The 19308-nt window shown below is 37.4% G+C and overlaps 1 protein-coding gene across 6 annotated transcripts in view; it reads left to right on the plus strand.

Annotated features, from left to right (window-relative positions):
• The window catches only part of Adk (adenosine kinase), a 395996-nt gene that overhangs the window by 188048 nt on the left and 188640 nt on the right, over positions 1–19308 (plus strand). The gene's annotated exons all lie outside the window — the stretch shown is intronic.

Consider the following 19308-nt stretch of genomic DNA (forward strand, 5'->3'; position numbering starts at 1 on the left):
GTTGCTGATATGTGTTCATTTTTTAAAGCCCTGTACGTAACCCAATGTGCCTTTCTTGAGCACGTGATTGATTCATTAATATAATTATGCAATAGAAATATAATCATTATGGGTATGAATTTGTGTTACCACCTTCGGGTCTACTGCTTTTAGAAATATTATAAATAACTTCTCAGTCTCACAGAATTTTCTGCTGTTAAGTCCTGTTCATAAGGTCTTTTGAAATAGTTTTACAAACATTTTTTGGCAATTTATTATAAATGATATGAGCACTGTATAAAGCCATAGTAATGGAAGTATGTATTGCTAACAGTTTGAGCTTATTTTCTTAAAAAGAATCATGATTGCTATTTATTCCATAGTAATTAGCATGACACCTTTTAGTTTAATATTTCAGAAACATTGATTGTGACAAATCTCTTAAATGTAAAATAGGGCAGCATATAATTTGAATTAAGTTCTCTGACATAAAAATAATTGGTTAAGAATTAATTTTCTAATGTTGGAAGTACACTAAAATTTCTCTTGAATTAATCAACCCATGCTTACCTAGTTGTAATCTGAGTTAAACATGGCTGCTCACGCAAGAGTATAACCTGTTACTTGGTAGTGGGATCTCATGTCATGCACAGCTTGGAAGAACAGCTGCTAGCCTTCTACTCTCTGAGCTGTCTGAAACAGCTGGGAAGGCGTGTTTGAAATCCGTTATCTTGTAAATATGTGTTTATTGAAGATATAATTATTTATTTCAGTCTAGTGTCAGTGTCCCCCACGGCACGTTTATGTGCATTGCTGTAGGTTTTACAGTGTGCTATTTAAATTCTTAAATGGGATTATATAGTAGAAAGTCATACTACATCTTCAGCCAATATGTGAGAAAACCATTGCTAGAATTCAAGACTTTCTTTCATTATTATTTCACTTTATTCTGTTTCTTTAAATGATTTAATTTGTCTTTAGGTCCTGTTATTGTATGTTTTTCTAGTGTGGTTATTTGTTTGAGACAGAATCTCAGTATGTAGCCCAAGCTGGCTGCAAATTACTCTGTATTTCACAGTATCTACTAGTGTCAAGTAGAAACTTCACCTGCTTGGACGCATAATGACTTGATGAGCTTGTGAGTGGAGTGTAAGGCTTATACAGTGGACTGCACCTACAGTCTCAGTGAATGCTGGGACTGTTGCAGAAAGACTGAAGACCCAGCTTGCAAACAGCTCATTACTGCTTTGATTTACTTGGTTTTAATCAATCTGTGGCTCTTAGTGTTGCTTTTATGTTTGAAAGTCCTTTTCATTTCCAGATAGATCTTTTGCTCTTATATTGATTTATTTCAGAAAGGAGGATATGTATTCATCTGTCTGTCTGTCTGTCTGTCTGTCTTTTTGTCTGTCAATCCATCCTCCTTTCTTCCCTCCCTTCCCTTTTACTCACTTGCTTTTGATGCAGTATGACTTTGTGACCCAAGGTGGGCTGAAATTCAGAAGATAGCCAGACTTCTCCTTGAACTCAATGTGATCCTCTTGCTTCAGTCTCCTAAACAGTGGCATTACAGCTGAGAGCCAAGGTGCCCGCTATCTGTTTGGTTTTTGTTTTGTTTTGTTTTGTTTTGTTTTGTTTTGTTTTGTTTTGTTTGAGACAGGGTTTCTCTGTATAGCCCTGGCTGTCCTGGAACTCACTCTGTAGACCAGGCTGGCCTCGAACTCAGAAATCTTCCTGCCTCTGCCTCCCAAGTGCTGGGATCAAAGACATACGCCACCACACCCAGCTCTTTTTCTTTTTCTCTGCTCTGCTCTGCTCTGCTCTGCTCTGCTCTGCTCTGCTCTGCTCTGCTCTGCTCTTCTTTTCTTTTCTTTTCTTTTTTTCCTGTTTGGTTAAGTAGCCCTCTAACTTTCTGTATAGCTGAGAGCTGGTGTTTCACTCCTGCTTCTGTAGTGGGGATTATATGTGTGTACACCATGCCCAGTTTGAAAACTTTTTATATACCCAGGATGCTGTACTTTTTAGTGGTCATTCAGTAGATACTTAAAATGTGGAGTTGATGACCCATTTAAACATGAGTTACATGTGCCTGTCCTTCCATGGAGACCAGAAGAGATCTTGGGTTCTGGCAGAGCTAGATTCCACAAGCCACCGGATGTGGTGCTGAGAAGAGCAACCATTCTTACCTCCTGCGCCAGCTCTTCTTCAGGTCCCTGGCTTTGTTTCTGTTATTGCTGTCATAGTCTACTTTTTCTTCTCTTTCACTCTTGACTTACTTACATTTAAAGCACGTATCTTGTGGAAAACAGACTCGGGTCTTATTTTGGTCCAACTTGACATTATCTACCTTTGAATTGGAACCTATATGCCATTTCTATTGTATGTGAATATTGATATGATTCAGTTTAAATTTGTCTTTTTATTTATTCTTGTTATCCTTTATTATTTTTTTACTTCTCCTATCCTTTTATGATAATTTAGTACTTTTATCTCCATTGTGTTCTGTCTGGGTCTTACTCTGTTTCTTCCTCTCCCTGTTGTTTTGGAGTGTAATTGCACACCTCACTCACTCGGCAGGTTTTGTTTTTACATGACATGATAGGACTTCCTACAGTGTGAGAGCCTTGATACTATATTTCCCATTTGTCTCATCTAGTCTCTATGTATGTAGCCACTGATTATTTAAATTTGGGGTAATTTTAATTGTTTTGTTTTTTATATAGGTTTTGAAGTATGTAATCCATAAAACATACAATACACATTTTACTTACATATTTACAAACACTATCCTATCTTGTATAATTATAATAGTATAATTATGTTATTTTTAAAAATAATCAAATAATGAGAAATAAACCATACTTTTTTTTTTTAAATATAGCTGCCATTCCAGTGTTCTTTGTTTCTTTTCCTTAGGATCAGGTTCCCATCCAACATCATTCCCTTCTTCCTGCGAGCTCATTCCTGAACAGTCCTTGTACTCAGATGTACTAGTCATAAATGCTTTTAGTTTTCAGGTTTGAAAACATCTTTGTTTTATATTTAGATGTGAGTAGCATTTTTGCCACACTTGTTTTTGCCCTGCCAATTTCATTTTTCTGTCATTCTATGAATGCTGCTGCCCACTCTCTTCTTCTAGAATTATTCTTGATGAGACAGGGGCTGTCCTTGCTTTGGTTGCTCCATGTGAAGCATCGCCCACCTCCCCTCTACCCCTTTCTCTGATGCTTTTTCGTCTGCTACTCGTCTGGCTGGTTTTATTATGATATCTTAGTATCCCTCGTGTGTCTTGGCTTGAAGTTTGCTTAAGGTCCTTGAGCTCCAACATTGGAATCTGTATCATCTGGGGGTTTCAGCCGTCGGCTCTTCGGATTTTCTTTTCTGCCTTCATACCATTGTTACATATAGTTCACTCCTGTTCCTTGTTTCTTTGAATTTCTTTTTCTCTTTGTCTTTTACTTTAGCTACTTTGTGTGGTACCTCCCTGTTCACTAGCATTTTCTTTTGGAGTATCTAAACTCTCATTAATTTATCTAAGCATTTTAAATCTCAATGTTGTTTTCATATCAGAAAACTGAGTTGAGACTTACAACTATAGCTTGTCTCTGCCTAACTTTTAGAATATATAGACAGTAGGTCAGGAACCCTTTGATGGTTGCTAATCAGATATTATCTCTATAATTTATAACAGTAGCAAAATTATAGTTACAAAGTAGTAACAAAGGTAATTTTATACCTCAAAGGGGGGGGGGGGGTTAAAACAACATGAACTGTATTAAAGGGGCACAGCAATAGGAAAGTTGAAGACCACAGATATATAGTTAAAGTAACTTTTATGACATTCTCTGTTAACTTCAGCACATACATCATCTCTCGGGCAGTTTTGGTGCTTTACCACTCCTTATGAATAGTTGTATTTGTCTGTGTCACATCTGTGTACTAACTGTTACCTATCTGTACTTTTATTGTAAATCTCAACAGTTATTCTGGGATACAGTTATTTGTAATAGGTATTGTGCTTTGGAATCTTGTTCTTATGATTTTTTTTTTAGGTCTATCCAAAGTAGTACCTATTCATGACATTGGTTCTTCACCAGTGGCAATTTTTCTCACTTGGAGACGTTTGATAACAGCTGAAGCAACCTTTTTGTATTATGATGACCAGGTGGTTCCTACAGAATAGGGGAGTTTACTTACCATCTTATAATCATGAGATAGCATGCCACAATATGTTCCATTTAAAAACAAAAAACAATGATTTCAGTGTTTAGAAAACTTTTTGGGGCTGGGGAGATGGCTTGGCAATTAAGATCACTGGCTGCAACGCCAGAGGTCCTGAGTTCAATTCCCAGCCACCACATTGCTCACAACCATCTATATTTATAGTCCCAGGGTATCAGATACCCTCTTCTTGTGTGCATACATACAAGGAGACAGAACACCCAAATATATAAATAATTTTTAAAAGAAACTTGTAGCACTATTTAGCTGATTGTTAGAGCACATTGCTACACATACAGAAAGATATAAGTTCAGTCCCTAGAACACAAAAACAATTGTCCAAAAAGCTACTCTGTCTAGTTCTAGATTTTTCTATGGAGCATCTCTGCCTTTCTGATACTCTGGTTTGTCATTTTACTGTTTGGTTTTGTGTCAACTTGATACAAAATGGAGTTATCACAGAGAAAGGAGCTTCAGGTGAGTAAATGCCTCCATGAAATCCAGCTGTAAGGCATTTTCTCAATTAGTGGTCAAGGGGAGAGGGCCCCTTGTAAGTGGTACCATTTCTGGGCTGGTAGTCTTGGTCTCTACAAAAAAGCAAGCTGAGCAAGCCAGGGGAAGCAATCCAGTAAGTAACATCCCTCCATGGCCTCTGCATCAGCTCCTGCTTCCCGACCTGCTTGAGTACCAGTCCTGACTTCCTTTGGTGATGAACAACAACATGGACGTGTAAGCTGAATAAACCCTTTCCTCCCCACCTTGCTTCTTGGTCATGATGTTTGTGCAGGAACAGAAACCCTGACTAAGACAGTCATCTATAATTTATGGGTTCTCAGACTACCAGCTGTTTTTTTTTTCTCTAGTTTTGTTGATTGAGATTGGGGTTGAAGGTGTTTAGTTGTTCCCTGTTTTTTGCTTTGTTTCAATAGTGCCGATGTTGGTAGTAATAGTGGCAGGAGGGGGGAGGGGGGGAGACACAGAATCCTACAAAGCAAGGTGGGCTTTGAACTTGAAGTTATTATGCTTGTTTACATGCCTTCTCTACTACTTCAGCTGTCTCATTGTTTTGTTATTTTTCTGCAGAGAGCCCTACATTGGTTCTGGGTTTGTTTGTTTTTTCTTTCTCTTTTTATGATTTGATTTTCCTGCAAGATTACCTAGATATTTTTCCTCTGACTTTGACCTGTTAATAACTGAAGCATGCATCATCTCCATATTCACTCTGTACTGACTTTTTCTGGAATGCGGTATTTGTCTTCAGATGCAGATTTATATTCTGTTGGTTCTTTCCTTTTCATTATCTCTAGACTGTTTTTCTTTTTCTTTCACCTGTGAAAGGTCCCAGAAAAGGATAAAACCACCACCAATATATCAGACACAGTCTTCTGTTGGAGACAGAACTGAAAATATGTGATTAGAAAATAGCCTTTGGTTTATGCTGAGGTGGTTTCAGTCTCTATACTCCTGCCACAATATTCTAGATCCTTTTTAAACTCCTTTATAATTTTAAAATAAATCTGAAATCTCTTCACTGAGATTATTGTGCATATACACATAATTACTAATGTCATGCTTTTGTAATACTTTTATTGCTTTAATTCCACTGACAGTACAGTATGATTTTATTGAGAAATCTGTGCATTATTTCTATTAAACTGTCTTTCTGGAGAAGTTTTCAAGTTTAAAATATACTGTAAAGAACTAATCAGAGGACTGGATAGACGGCTCACTCTTAGAAACACTTCCTCATGTGCGGGACTCAAGTTTAGTTTCCAGCTCCTACAAGGCTGCTCATGACTATCTTCATTCTAGTTCCCTGGCCTCTGGTGTCTCCAAAGGCATTGCACCCCTGTGGTGCCCACTTGTACTTTCAGACAAAACACTCATAGAGAGTTTTATACTTAAGGGACAACCAGTGCAGTGGTGGATATTTATAAGTCAGCCAATCAAATTTTGAGGCAGGAGATTCACAAGTTCAAGACTAGAGTGGGCAACATGGTGACATTCTGTCTGTAAGTAAGTAGGTTGATTTTTGTTTGGCTTGTCTTTAAAGAAAGTCTTTGATATTAAAAAGATATTTACAGTAGCTGGAGATACCATAATTGGTAGAATGCTTGTCTACCAGCACAAATGTAGCTGTGCTCACTTACAGATATGTCAGAAGTTCACAGTCATCTGTGACTACGTAGTGAGTTTGAGGCCATTCTGGAATACAGAAGACAGGGTCCATAATTTGGTCTGCCAACATTGGATAAAGAGAATATATATGTAATGAAATGGATAGTTGCTGTTTTTAAGGACTTAACGTTTTGCAGTGTGTTCTGAGATGTATTTAAGCTGATGCATGATTATAAAAGCAGCCATCCTTTTGATTATGTTCCAGCTTAAAGTATGTTACCTGGTACTCTTTTTATTGCAGTAAGCAATTGGATCTGTCCTGTCATAATTAAGAGAAACTGAGAAGTGTAAAGAGATAAATTTAACATAAATAGTAGCTAATATTTATTGAGATTTGCTTCCTTCTCTTCAAAATCTAGCAAAGCTTTACTAATTTATAGACTTATTTCAATTTATTGCTTTAGCCTTGTTAGACCATAAAAAAGTTTTAATACTACCTTTTAAAAACTATACTCATGATAATATATGTTAGCAGAAAAGGTGAACTAATGGATCTTTTCTTAAAACTTAAGATATCCTGTGGAAGATAATTGATTAAGTAATAGGTCATACTTCTCTATAAAATGCTTAAATAGAATTCAAAGTGCTTCTTGAAATTTAGTAATTAATCTTTGCAATATTCTTCTGAGATTATTAAAAAGTTGGGACAGTTGAACTACACTTGACCTTTTATCCAAAATGTCAGTTTTTGTGTTAAAATTCCATTGTCTTGGTCAAATAGGTGTTTACTCTATAGATTCATTCCTGGTTTTTGTTATTTATTTTTTTAACTCTATTTTTTTTTTCCCAAGTGCCCTAGTCTGGACTGCTTTTTGCCTTTTTAGGGCTTACCTGATCATATTGAGCCTTTATCTGACAATGGCCTTACATGTAACCTTAAGGTGCACTGCATTTAAAAAATTAGACTAGTAAGTCAGGCATAAAGGTGTACACCTATAATCCTTGGCCTCTGGAGTCTGAGCTGTGTTGGTCTATTGTTTTATCAACTTGACACAGGTAGAATAATCTAGTAAGAGGGGACTTTCTCCAGTAGATTTGCCTGAGGGCAAGTCTGTAGAATAGTTTTGATTGTTTGATATACGAGGGTCCAGCCTACTGTGGGCAACACCAGCCTTGAGGAGAGAGAGAGAGAGAGAGAGAGAGAGAGAGAGAGAGAGAGAGAGAGAGAGAGGCCAGGTGAGCAGTAGATAACAAGGTGGACAAGCAACCTTCCCCATTCGTCTCTGCTTTAGCTCCTGCCTCTGGGCTTCTACTTGGGTTCCTATCGTGACTTCCCTCTATAATGGATGGTGGTGTGGACTTGTAAGCCAAATACACCTTTTCCTCCTCCCCAAGCTGCTTTTGCTCATGCTCTTTATCACAAAAATAGAAACCAAACTAAGACAAAAAATCACATGAACTCAGGTTGCCAAGAGGCCAACCTGAGCAACACAGGTTCTTGTATCCCAAATAAAAAGTGAGTATATGAGTAAAACACTGAAATGAAAAAGAATGGGTTGTTTGTTTGACTAGAGCTTTTCATGTTAGTGTATATCTTAACAATACAAATGCATCTCTGCCATACAGGTGTGTACAATTGTATGTGCCAAATTGGTCTCTCTTTAAGTAATGGCCCAAACAGTGAAGTGTAGCATAGTAGATAGTGTGAAAAACTCAGTTATTTCTCTTCTCAGTCATACACACACACACACACACACATACGCGCGCGTTCACACAAACACACTTAGAGACAAGGTCTTACTTGTAGCCCAGGTTCATCTCAGACTTGAAGCCATTCTCCTGTCTCGGCCTCTCCAGTGCTGGGATTCTAGGCATATACCACCAGAGTCAGCAGTCATTCTTTAATTGTCATAGTTTCTTGGGAATATTTTCAGCAAGTTAAATCCCCCACCCCTCCCCTGAGGATGACCTTGAACTTTGAATCCTCCTGCCTCTACCTCCCATCTGCTGGGCTTGTAAGCTTATACCACCATGACCAGTTTATGACAGGTTGGGAACCAAATCAATGACTTAATGAGTACAATGCAAATCTCTCTACCAATTGAGCGAGAGCCACAACCTCTCAGCCATCTAAATCCCATCCATATAATTTTTTTAGAGAAATACCTGGTGATCTCTTTAATAGATATAGATTTTCTAGTTAGATAAAATTTTCATGCTACCACAAAGAAAAAGAAATCTCTGCTAGTATCAATGTCAATATTCAACTAACAGAATAATCTTTTTACCTATTTAAAAGAAATAAGGTAGTCTTGGTTGTAAAAGCATAGACTCTAAAAATAGGCTGGAATCGCTTCTCGGCCTTTTGGCTAAGATCAAGTGTAAAAATAGGCTGGAAGCTTTGGATTTGTGGACTTACTGCAATACATTGAGAGTTTAGAATTTCTTGTGAAATTGGATATCATGCTGTATCCTGGTCACATTTGTAAGAAAATAAGCATATGTGTACACATAACACACTAAATTAATTAGTAAATCATCGACTCAAGTATATTTGCTTCTATTTACTTTCAGTATTATAGAGCAGCAAGCAATAAATAGCTTGAGAATATTAACTTTACAGAATATAATAAATATGAACAAGAGAGAAAATATATAAACATTATGACAATAGTGTATATTTGCTGAAGTATTTGTTTGTCTTTGGAAAGGTATAGAAATTGAACAAAAAAAAATAGCCCTGAATATTGACAGACTTTATCCCACCATATTTACTGATCATATTATAAAATTTTTATAGTTCAGTATGATTTAATCAATAACTTGTGTTGTATCTGTCCACCAGACAAGTGGGATTGAATCAATTTTAACAGCTTTATTGCAGTATATCCATGCTGTTGTGTCCACCATTTAATATACACAGTTCAGTGGATGTTTGTGCATTTATAGAATTCTGCAGCCGTCATCATAATCTAATTGTAGAACATTTATATCATCACTAAGAGACATCTTGTGTCCATTAGCACTGCCCCTGGAGTTCATCTTCTGCTCACTTGCTTCTCTCAGTATAGCATTCGAGTGTCATACTACAAGAACTTTCAATGTTTCTAGTCAGACAGCTAGGATGCTTTTCTTTGTTTGTTGGCAAATATAATGGGAGTGGTATGTATATTTTTGTCCTTTGTTCTTGCCTATTTTTCTACTGCAGGTCTTCAAGAGAAGATCTTTTGGCTTCCATTCTAATTTATTTCTTCAGTGTATGCATGTTTTAGAGTTGGTTCTTAAAATGCCAGTTTTTTTCTGATTTGTGTAAAAATGCAATAAATGGGATTTCAGGGGGTGGTTTTTGTATTTGGGGGGTAGGATGGTGCAAAGTGACCCCCCCCCCTTTTCCTTCCAGTCTTTACCCTGGGAGACCTGTTTTCACATGTATTTATATATCCCATCAATTATTCTCAGAACAACTTGGGTATCTCGTCTGTGTAGAGAGTTATCCTCTGAGCCCAGGAGCTTGACTGCACCATTGTGTTTCATTGTTTGGCCTCCTTGCTTACAGATCCTTAAAGCTCTAGAGTTTAACTTACTCATAATCTCCTTTTCACTAATATTGCTCTACTGTCACTAAAGTTATCGACAATTCTAAATCATTGAAGATTTCTGAAAGACAGGAGGCTTCTCTTCCAACTTCTGCTCTTCTTGTCTTGTACCAGTGCTTCTGACAACCACCCTTGACTGCTTTTCTCTATGACTCCACTTCTCCTATACCACCTGATTCCCACATTACACTCCACCCAGCCTCCTCGTCAGCCTTTAAATGACTTCATCTTTTAAAGTATTAACTTCTGTTTTAATTAACTCTGTGAAGAATCCAGCCCATTTTTAAATGATAAGTCAGAATTTGCAGTTAAATATCAAGGAGAATAATCCTCCAATGATTTTAGTTATATTTTTCAGACTGATATATATATATTCAAGGTAGCAAACACCATATAGCCCTCTTTAAGGCCTCAGATATGTTTTTCACATTTTGTGTGGCTTCTAGGTTTAGTGTGTCTTTAATTTGGAATACGTAATAAGCTAAATATAGACTTTTAAATGTTTTACCTGTAAACATCAACCAGCTTTACTGCAGTCCGCAGATATTTTGATATGGTTGTATAGTAATTATCAATATTTTCTAAAACTGATGGGCGATTGTGTTTCCTTTGTTAAGTCAACCAAGAATTATATTTTGTAAAAATATACTATTGGCTCAGACTCAGTTGAAACAATGTGGCTTATTATCAACAATAAGCAGATTCTTTAAAGTCAAATGCCTTATTTATTCACTTTTTAAAGGCATGTACATATTTTTACTCTTGGATATAATCAGTGGCTTTTTAATGCTTAGTGCTCTGCTAAAGAGCTTCTGTAATTTCATTTTATTTCATCTGTCAAGGTTAGTGATCGTGATGGTTTTAAGGTACCCTCTAGCCTTTTCCCTCCCTCAGCTGAGCTGAATTGCGACTACTTTGTAGTAAGTTTGTTACACAGTCTGTAGACACTGGTGAGAATCAGTATGGCCACTGGCTTATTAGTTTCACAGATGCTTCCATAATACTTAGTGCACTCTTGGGTATATTAAATTATCATATCGTGACAGCAGTCCTGAAACATGCCAGTCTTATAAAGCCGCATTTCTGAGAGTTAGAGCCAGGCTTCAGTGAACCATAGCTGACATGCCATGTTAATTTCCATAACTATCATTACCAGGGGTGGCAGTATTTCGAAGACATGAAAAATCTTAATAAATCTACCCAGTTAAAAAAAAAAATCACATTATGTTACCTTATCACAGGGTTTCTAATCACAAGGTCTGATTTTCTTCAGTCCCAATTGAATCGTTTCACAAGTAATGATAAGCATCTTTACTCTTATCATGGGTTATTAAATATTTACTTAAGTGTACAATATACCAAAACACAATATTTTGAATGTTCAGTTTTCTCAGTATGTACTGTTCACGCTGTGAATGAAAACCTCTTACCATCCCATACAGCATATTTACATATACAAATGATTTTGCCTTAAGTAGGAAAGACACAGCTGACAGATACATAGGTTAATTTGCTCTCTTAAATTGCAGCAAACTGTTCTGTGATTCTTTTGTGTGTTTGGGGCCATGTTGTAGAGAAAGAAATCATCAAGCAACATTTTAAGGACATTGGCCTTTTGTATCTAATCCTTAATAAACTTATATACCTCAAAATAGAATATTTCTTTGCAAATTCTTACCTTCAAATTATTAATAATGGAAGGAATGCATTTTTTTAATCCTGTAGCCCCCTCCCCCAGCACAGCTTTTAGATTGTAGATAAACTTCCCAGCTCAGTAATTAACTGAGCTCAGTCCTCGCACCCTGTATCATGTGATTTTTTTTTCCAGTGGAATACATTATTAGAGCACTTACACAGCCAGTCTAGCTGCAGCAGCCCAGGCGGCAACAGCAGTGCCATTTTTCACAAAGAAAATGTTGAACAGGAGCCAAGTGTTTGGTGGCAGTCTGTTGCTAGGAAATCAAGGTCCTGAGGCGATTAGTGACAAAGCAAGCAATAACAAGAAGGCAGAATTACAGATCTAAAAGAGAAAAAAGTGGTTGGTGTTATAATTACCCAAAGAAATCTGCACTCATTAAATTGGCTGTTTTTATGATTGACTTTAATTGGAGGTTAGCTCGGATATTTAGCTCCTTTCCCACCCCTTTAAACACACACAGGCACATAATCTGTAGAACTGCAGACTTGTTTTTCTAAGCATTGAGAGGAGCTTGCCCTGTAATTTGATCCCCACTGACAGATGCATTTTCTATGCTGCCATTTTGAATTAACCTATTGTAGAACAATTTTCTTCAGCCCTGTTGAATAAAACATCCAGTCTGATTACCTCCGACGGATCCGATAGAGTAAAAGAATGTACCTCGCACTGAAGTAGATTGTTTGCGTGGACTCTGCTGATTTTGAACTCTGCCAATAAGCACAATCATTTGTAATAAATTTTCAAAGAAATTTCTGGTGAAAAGGTAATGAGAGTCACCCTTTTATAATTTAATGTTTTGTACCCTGCAGCAAAATAATATTATTCTTGTAAAGCAGTGTTTTATTTCTAGCATGCTTCATGTGAGTTCAGGGAAAAAAATCTTTTATATTTAATATTTTAAGAATATAATTTTATTTTTATATACTCTAAAATGACCACCCTTCCTCCCCCACAAGCAATATTTTAATATTTAGGTTCAACATAATTCAAAGCACTTTATTTCGAGAAATAATTTTTATACATATTATGCTTAACCATAGTAATTTTTAAATTGACAAATTTCATCCTTTGTGATACTATCCTTGAAAGCCTTTATTTAAATTGTCTAGCATTTGATAGCGCACATTACTAAGAAGGCACCTAATCAGTTTGCCAGGTGTAGCAACAGAGGAAGACGACGCAGAACTTATTTACTTCTGAGAAGCCTGAAGAATAAAGTCCCAGTGCTCTGCAGGCTTCTAATCCAACCCTGGAACAGAAGAGCCAAGCACATTCTGTCTGACAATGCACACGCTGCTAATCAGACGCCAGTGCCAAGCTGTCTGCTTTGTTAAATACTCAGCTTCCTAGAGGCAGGAAGACAGCTGCTATAAGGATGATGAAATTTGGTAGTTCAATCTATTTTTGCTACCCTTGGGCTACCAAGATATTGTTAATTTAGACCACCCCAATTGGTACACTTTAGGGAGTTTTTTAAAGAGTTTGTAATTAAAATGATAAAACATCATTATTACATTGAAGACCTTCTGTAAGTTTTACATTTGGCAGATACCTACTGAGATAACCCCAGCATGTAATTTACAATGATGTAATGGCTGTAATTGCATTGTGGGAAAAAGAGGAGAGAAGAGAGGAGAGGAGAGGAGAGGAGAGGAGAGGAGAGGAGAGGAGAGGAGAGGAGAGGAGAGGAGAGGAGAGGGGGGAAGAGAGATCACTAGCTAGGCATAGGAGGTGAGTGCTAACATTAGAAGAGTTCTGAGATTTGCTTCTATTTCATTTAAATCTACTTTATCCCCAAATTGCCTCCCAATATTTGAATGTAGTGGCTGTAAACCTTGCAGCATGGTTTGTTGTTTTTGTTTTTTAAATAGATACGAACCTAGATACTACCACCAGGGGGAGAAGCTAAAAACCTGAAAGTCCTCAGCTGATTATGATACTGGCTGATTATGATAGAGGATTATACCTCTTAGAGGCACATAATTAATCACATCACCCAAATGATTCTGCCTTTGGGACATGACTCTGAGATTTTCTGTGAAGCACATAAACTTAACACACTACTAAATGTAAATAAAACGACAACTGTGTGCACTGGTCATGTATGGAAAGGGTGCGGGCGGTAGTGCAAGCCGGCAGCATGAATGCTGTGCCTTGTATCTGTCAGTCTAGTTGAGGAACTGTCCTTCAGACACTGAGTACACAAGATGTGTGAAAATGAGCTGCTGCTATTGGGACTCATCTGTTAGGAACTAATGTCCACAAAATCACTGGAGCCGAGTTGAGTAGTGTCTAAGGTGGTTGTCTATTTTTTGTCACCATAGTATGGTTTCATTTTTAGTATTCCCTCTAAAAAACAAAAAAAATAATCTAATCCCTGATTTTTTTTTAAAGCAAAGTTTGTGGTTTTTGCCCTGGAAAAAGTAGTTGCAAAAACCTAGTTGCTGGTGTTGGGATCCAACTCTACTGCTGCTCAACAATGTCGAAATTGTTGTCCTGCTGCGGGGAATGGAAGATCACTGAAGAGCAGCGGCTAACTCCGGGTTTTCTGTGCCTGTCCTTGCACCTGAGACTACACACTTATTTTTATAAACCCTAAATGCTAATTAGCTTTTTAAACAGTAATTTTCCTCTGTCTACCACATAAGGAATATCTATCTTAGAATTTTAAGTTTTACTCAGCAGAGAGTCTTTTTGTATTTTGTTTGTTTGTTTTTTGAGCATGTATAGCAGAACTTTATTTTCTTTTACTTTTTTTTTAATTTATAAATCCCATTTATTTCTCACACAATAGTAAGGGATACACATTTTCATTAGCCTAAACTAAAAAGAAATTTCTACTCTTTAGTAAATGACGGACCCCCATTTACCTTTATATGATTGAAAGTCAGAACTGTGATGAACTACAACACAGTACCATGTGGTCTTATTGGTTTGGTAAATAAACTACTCTAATTTAAATCTTAAAAGAAAAACAATGCTTATCCATTTCATTGTTTGCTTTGCTTTTCTTTCTTTTTTTAATTAGATATTTTCTTTATATACATTTCAAATGCTATCCCGAAGGTTCCCTATACCCTCCCCCTGCCCTGCTTCCCTAACCCCAATCCCACTTGTTGACCCTGGCATTCCCCTGTACTGGGGCATATAAAGTTTGCAATACCCAGTGGGAAGAGAGGCCCCTTGGTATTTTTGTAAGTGACAAATAATAGAAATGGTTTGACTGTGGCAGGCAGCCATTAACGGGAGGACACTGTTCTGGGTGGTGCTGTGTAAGTAGGCACATGATTTACTGGAGTTGCTAGAGCTGCACACAGGGACCTGAAATCTGATGTGTGCATCTCGGGGTAGCCTACAGATGATATTGAACATATCTAATTACATTGCACATGTGTGACATAGTCTCATTCAAGAGTGGCAGAAAAGGAGCTAGCCTAAGTAATTTTTAAAAAGAGAAGAAAAGAGAAAAGAAAAGAAAAGAAAAGAAAGTGTTTGCACTAGAAAAAAGCTAAATTTTAAAAAAGAATAATCTATAAACACTGTGTTCTAGTTAGTAAACTTGTTTCCTTTTGAGTTGGAAATTCATAATTCTTAACCTACTCTGGGTGTGTGCTGGGGTGAAGTAAATGGATGTTGGAAGGTGAAAGCCAAATTTCTTGCTGTTATAAAAGGACTGTAAATCACAGATAAATATGTGCATGGGATAACTAGGATGATCCATAGGATATGAACCCATGCTTCCTTTAATGTGTGAAGATGGGTAAACAGAAAAACTTAGAAATGTGCCTGCACGTGGGTTAGTGAGCATACGTATGTTTCCTATTCATGTCCCTTTGGGAGGCCCTGGAAACAGCGGTTCTCTGGTGCCAACAACCAATCCAATACTCAGATCTACTTTTATAAACCTCAGTATCCAATGAAAGGGTCTAGAACTACTTGGAAAAATAGCTGGTTTGGGGTTCTGCTAAGGAAAATACAAGAGATGCATGAGGGTCTTGTATTTGCCAACCAGAGGGAATGATTGGTAAAAGTAGAAGAAGCCAGCCTGCCATTGGTGAGGTCAAAGTTGCCGGTTATGGGCTTTTGACGTGAGGAGGAGGCAGAAACTTGGCTTCTTTGATGTTCTTCTTCCAGCCTCCTGTTTGAGCAAAATCTCAGACAAGTTCAGACTGGTGGACATTTGAGATATGTAAATTCTTGACATTAAATAGTAGCAATGCAGCAACATTGGTACCTGTAACAGGGGACATGTACAGCGATACTCAACTGGGTCTGATTGTACACAGTGCTGTCCTGAATCACACAGCATCATCACTCAAATGAAGTATTAGTCAGTATATTTTAATCTCTCTGTACCCTTCGTCATACTATGTATCCCTCCAGGCCAAAGGTAAACATTATCCTGAATGTTGTGGTTATTACCCTGGGCTTTATTTTATATATGTGTAACCTTACCTGCTTGTGTGTCCCTAATTGTTCTACCACTCTTGGCCATTTTTGTTATGTTCTGAATAGTTTCTTTTTATCTACTTTTTATTGTTGCAATTTTGTCTTTAGTAATTTCTGTTCTTAAACTATCTATTCAGTTTTTATATCTGTTGCTTTCATTTCTTACTATCACAATGGTTTCTTGTTCTTTATGCTAAACTCTCATTTCTTATTTTAAAGTCCTCTCTTTTGCTTCCTTAATTAAGCTTATTTCCAACTAGCTTAATATTTAGAACTTCCGTTTCTTATTTTGCTAATTTTCTGCTTCCATTTATTTGAGCTGCCTTATTTTCCAAGGTGTTGACTAGTATTCATTATTTGTGGTAACTTCTCATGCTTCAATGAAGATGTATTTCTAAAGAGAAGGTTTTTGTATTTGAATCTTGCAAAAAAAAACCAAAAAAACCTGGGGTACCATCAACTTGGAGACATATGCTAATATATTCTGGGCATAAAGATTTGTGGGTTTCATGTGTAACATAAGTTCCAGATTCATAAATTCCATGAGAGTAGATTTGTAGTTAACATTTCAGAGAAAAATATCCCTCTTCCCAACATGGAGGTTAAAACTGGCTAATCATCTTTGGTCACTCTTTCTGTGGGGTGGGCCTAATTCTGTTTTATTCTTGCACTAAGCATGTAACCTGCTCTGTCCCATGTTTATGTGGGACATGAAATGGGGATATCTTCAGTGGAGGAATCCTCATCTTTAGTTCACCTGGAGTTTATCTCCTTTGCCTTGGGCTCAATGATATGGTGGTGAACACTTTCAATCGGCCAGTGGGTGTCAAGCCTTAACCTCACAAGTGTTCAGCTTACCATTGTGGCTGATGTCAGACTATTTGAAGTCACGGAGTTTCACCTTGGAAGAGTTGAGTGAGTACAGTTGCAGCTCCCTTCTGTGTCTGGCTCTCCGCTGACAGTTTGTGCACGTCTGTGAGGGCTACAGGTGAGCTGACAAGGTTCGGCTTCCCCCAGTGAGAGACGCTTGCGTGTGTTTCCTTACTGCATACCTTTCTATTTTTACTTTGTTTACCTTCTGAATATAATCTATTACCCAGCAATATATTCTGAAGAAAGACTCTGTCTCCCTATTGCTGAACGTCATCTTTTCTTGTTTTGATCAACAAGACTGTGTCAGAGCACCAAGTCAACTGTATTGCTGGAAATAGAAGTTCTTCTTGTTCACTAATATACTGGGATTTTGTTTTGGTTTTGATTTTGTTTTTGAGTAACAGAAAATGCGTGAAATGTTAGTTAACCAGAATCTTCACCACACATCTTTATTTTATAATAGGTATTTTCATGTAATTGATCCCATTCTACTAGTATCCCATATGGTGTTATTTCTACTAATGAATGTTTACTGTGTCCTTGTACAATATCTCTACCCAAGTATTTATGAGTATTAATGTAAAACTCTCTTAACATGGGTAATATCACATAGCCAAAAAATCCTATCCTTATGACATTTAAATGTAATCCTACCTCATATATTCATTGTAGCATTAGCAGGAAATGCAAAACATTGGGAACTTCTTAAAAGATCAGTCATAGAAGAGTATATGATAGAGCTTTTACACCATGCTGCACTGTATTTATGAAATCTTTTTACCAGTAGTGATCCCAGAAAAGATTCTTTAAGCTGAAAGAATAATACAGGGTGCTTCCTCTTGTGTAGGCAAGAGAAAGCACAAAGCCCAGGAAACTAACGTAAGCAGAAGGGCGGGAAAGCCAGAGGCTGTTAATGACATGGGCGTGGAGCATGGGGTACAGTTCTCATTTCTGAATGCCTCAGATCTCCAACAGATTAAGGAAACAATAATAGTGGATGGATGGGAGACCTGAGATTGTAAGCAAACGAAAATAGATGACCGCTATGTGAAGAGGTTAGATCTGAATTATCTGTACAAATGTTTGCTTTTGGTTTTGTTTTGATTTTGCTTTGTTCTTTGAGTTACTATAACCCAGGCAAGGCTTGACTTTCAGCTGGCATCAAAATCAGTCTTCCTGCCTCCCGCTTCTCTGATGTTGGGATTTCAGGTGCAGAATACTAGGCCTAGCAGAAATACGGAAATAATGAGGTCATTCTAACCATCTGTAGATAGATGGAAAAGAAAGATATTTGCTCACCATAAACGTCCGAAGCTGGCTGGCAAATATGGAGGGTGTTGTAGGGTTGGGACATGAGCTCACATGATGCTCAAGTCACCATGATGAGATTCAGGAGACGTCATCAGTAGTTCTAGCCTCTAAGGGAACAGTCCTGGAAACACCACATTTGCATGAATTACAATCAACACACCGTGGCAATTTCATGCCATGATCTTATAACTTTCAACAAACTACCCCAGTTTTCTAATTCTGAGCACCTCCATGAGTGGAAGAGATTGTTAAAATTCTCTTCAGACAAATACATTTTCTGCCACTTTACTGAGGTTGTCTTTTCACCATCTTTCATGTGTGTAATTGGAGTAGTGAAGGAGGACAGTAAAATTTATTCATTGGGTCTTTTAATCAAGTTGGGATAATTATTGAATTTTGAGCCAAAAAGAGTTAACAAAAATTAAGAACTATTTAATAGTGTGTAGATGGTCAAAGACTTTGGAGCATTTGGCCCTTAATGGCATGTTTTTGCCATACCCCTCCCCTCAAGTCTTGGGAATCTATGCAGAAGAATTAGAAATGTTCTAAAACCCAGAGATGGTCAAATAACAATTTCCAGATTCGACTGGGGTAAGGCACACATGAACTCACAGAGACTGTGACCTCCATGCACAGGAGAAGGGGAAGTGGACAGAGTGTCCCACCCCAGCTTAGAAGCTAGAAAATATATTTCCATCAATGGTGTGACAATGGGTATATCAACTACACTCCAGGACAAACCTCCATACTTAGGAGAAGTTTGCCAACACAACTGGACTCTGAGTTCTCTGTGTATGCACTTGGGTTGGTGGGTTTTTTTGTTTGGTTGGTTGGTTGGTTGCTTTGGTTTGGTTTGGTTTTTGTTTTTTAAGAAAGAACATGTAGTTGGGTGAGTGGGGTTGACAACATTGTTAAATGGTTACAGCCATTTCCCCTTTGGATAACAGCACTGCTATTACGATTACTAAAAGAAACTAGGGTTATTGATTTGTCATTTGTTTTTGGGCGGGGAAGGGGGAGAAGTAGACCCCTTAAATCTTAATCCATAAGTTACTATTTTAT

This window comes from Mus musculus, chromosome 14 (assembly GCF_000001635.26).
Source record: "Mus musculus strain C57BL/6J chromosome 14, GRCm38.p6 C57BL/6J".
NCBI classification, from domain to species: domain Eukaryota; kingdom Metazoa; phylum Chordata; class Mammalia; order Rodentia; family Muridae; genus Mus; species Mus musculus.